At 37.2% G+C, this 3,294-nt stretch overlaps 1 protein-coding gene across 4 annotated transcripts in view; it reads right to left on the minus strand.

The window, feature by feature from the left end:
* KIAA0586 (KIAA0586 ortholog) overlaps positions 1-3,294 on the minus strand; it is a 149,926-nt gene that overhangs the window by 52,673 nt on the left and 93,959 nt on the right. The gene's annotated exons all lie outside the window — the stretch shown is intronic.

Genomic DNA, 3,294 nt, shown 5'->3' on the forward strand with positions numbered 1-3,294 from the left:
AGACTGATGAATATTACACAATATTCAGAATTGACAGAAACTTAAGACTGAACTGTTCATGGGAATAAGTATAAAGTAAGACTTACTATTTCCCATTTTGTATACAAAGCGATCCTTACTGCACTCCTTAATAGATCATCCAGGGCTTTTCATGACCTGGTTTCTGCTCCCTGCTGCAATTTCATTGTATCTTAATCTCTACTTCTTTGACAAAAACACCTCATTTCTGTGATTAACCCTTGTTTTTTTTGTTTTTTTTGGGTTTTTTTTTGCCTTTGTTCCCTGTCTTATTGCATATTCTGCCTGAAAGGTCCCTCCTCACTCACCACATGGCAAGCATTTATTCATCTTTGGGGAGTCACTTCAAGCAAGACTTCCCTCATCTATGAAGTCTTTCCTGAATCTCTTCAACTACAATTGACCTGAACATCCATCCTATATGGACTTCTTCACAATAACTACAGTAATTTATTGCATGTTTTTGCTTTCTTATCTACTATGTCTACTAGAGAAAAAACAATCATTGTGAACAGGGCCTTACCAAGTTTCATATTCATAGAACCTAGCACATGCTCAGCACATAGCAGGCACTCAAAAATGTCTTCTGAATAAGGTAAATGAACAAACTGGAATATTCTTATAATTTACCATCTGGCTAATTCCCTTAAGATTCAATTTGACATTGGCTCTTGCAGAAAACGTTTTCTAAGCCCTCACAAATGAGTTGAATTCCTCCTCTGCACTCCCACAGCCGTATGTTGTACTAGTCATACAATATTATAATTGTTATTTATTTCTCCCACACTAGTTAGTAAATGTCTTGAGAGCAGACACCTATCATCTTTGAATCTTGAGTGCTTAATGTAGTATTTACACAGCTCTAGGTATACAGTGGGTATTCAATACAGGTTTTTTGAGTAAATAAAAAGCTGTAGTTTGTAGTATATCCCAGGGTCCACATATAATTCATTCAAATTATAGCTTACATTTTAGGGTCCCCAAGACAACTCCTCAAAGCCAATTTTGCATCATTCAGTTACTCAACCCAACCTGAGAGCCTAAGGAATGGAGATAGTGATAGAGAACTACAGGAAATAGGACATTTTCTGAAAATTAGCAGGGGTGGGGAGGGGCGAAGTAAGAATAGATAACCCTCTGTGAGCAACGCTGATGAAAAGCAATACCAATCACTAGCATATATAGTTGATTCTCATCTATGGACCACAGCTATATTCTGTGGTCACCAGGATACAATCTTGAAACAAGAGGAACAAATTAGTTTTCTATAGGCAAAGTCCTTTTAGTCAACTGTTGGTAGTTTCTGATTCTATGAAGTACATATAAGATAGTACTTTTCATGCTCCAAGCATTATTAAAGAGAACAACGCCATGTGCCAAGCACTGTGCTTACTACTTCACATGCATTATCAAATACATGTACCCAATAACCATAATGAGATAGACACTATTACCTCCAAGATAGCCCCCAATGATCCCTGCCCTCTTGGTATTCACACCTTTTTAAACTCATCTGTTAAGTTGTTCCATGATTGGTCTGCGTTATCAATGGAATATGACAGAAGTGATGGCATGTCACTTTGGAGATTAGGTTATAAAAGACATTATCAGCTGGGCGCAGTGGCTCACACCTGTAATCCCAGCACTTTGGGAGGCTGTGGCAGGTGGATCACTTGAGTTCAGAAGTTTGAGACCATCCTGGCCAACATGGCAAAACCCCATCTCTATAAAAACATACGAAAATCAGCCAGGCATGGTGGTGTGCATCTGTAGTCCCAGCTACTCAGGAGCTACTTTCTATCAAAAGAAAAAAAAAAAAAGACAGTATTGTTTCCATCTTGATTGCTTACTTTCTCTTGGGAGATGCCTGCTACCACATCATTTATGGCCCTATGGACTGTTTAACATGGTGAGGAAGTGAAGCCTCTTGCTAAAGGCACATGAGTGAGCTTGGAAAGTGGATCCTACAACCCTAGTCAAGCCTTCAGATGACCTCAGTCCAACCATCATCTTGACTGCCACATCAGGAGAGATCCTGACAACCACCCAGGTAAGCCACTACCGGATTTGTGACTTTCAGAGTTCTGTGAGATAATAAATATTTGTTGCCTTCAGCTGTTAAATGTGGGGTAATTTTGTACATAGCAATATTATTCCCACTTGACACATGAAGAAATTTGGGTTCAGGAACATTAAGTTACTTGACCAAAGATATACAGAGCTGGAATTCAAACCCATTTCGGAAACTCTCAAAGCCTAAACTCTTAGCTATTTTGCTATACTGCCTTACATATGTGCTCAGTCTTATGTTATACCGTGTTACTTATTTTTTCCAATCAAACAAATACCTACAATGTATCTAACATTAAAAATGCACTGTCCTATAGGTAATCTGCTAGGGTTACCAGAAATTTAAGAAAGGACCAGAGAGGCTATCTCCTCAGGGAGTTTATTCTGTAACACTTCAACTAAGTGCCTAGTTGCTCTCAGGTACCTAGGAGCTCTTAAGTACCTAGCAGTTCAAGTGATTTGCGAGAGCCACCTAGTGTTAACTCTGTTTAACTGCATTCTGCACATTTAGCCGGACATAAATGTAAGTCACATTTCATGCTATTTGAATTCTACAAATTTTAAAGAATGTAAAACATTTAATACTCTCATTATGTGTACAAAATGAGAAATGAGGCCAATCTTTACATTTATTCACATGGGAAATTCAGTCTTGAACTTCTCCCAATTCTGAACGATACAAGATATTCATTCATTCAATATGAAACTAAATACTCTAAATTCAGGCTTTTCCTTTTCTGATTTTTGGCAAATCTGCATGCCTCCAGAAGTTTCTTTTCACTTAAGAGAAAGAAGCAATGGACATTTAAAAATCAATAATAAGAATATAGCAGATCCTCATTTATTTGTAAATTACATATTTGCAAATTTACCTACTTGCTAAAATGTATTTATAATCCCCAAATCAATACTTGCAGCACCTTTGTGGTCATTTGTGGACACATACAGAGTGGTGAAAAACTTAAATTGCTTTATATGCATTTTTCCAGTTGATGCTGAACAAGGATACATTCCACCTTATTTCAGCTCTCATACTGTAAACAAGTGACCTTTTCACAGTATACGTAAAGCTGTGTTTTTCACATTTCATGGTTTTTTTTTGTTTGTTTGTTTTTTGTTTGTTTGTTTTTTGGTGATTTCACTGTTTAAAATGGCCCCTTAGCGCTGAGGTACTGTCTAGTGTTTCTTTCTTTTTTTTTTTTTTTT

This window comes from Mandrillus leucophaeus, unplaced genomic scaffold, assembly GCF_000951045.1.
Source record: "Mandrillus leucophaeus isolate KB7577 unplaced genomic scaffold, Mleu.le_1.0 Scaffold359, whole genome shotgun sequence".
In the NCBI taxonomy this organism is placed as follows: domain Eukaryota; kingdom Metazoa; phylum Chordata; class Mammalia; order Primates; family Cercopithecidae; genus Mandrillus; species Mandrillus leucophaeus.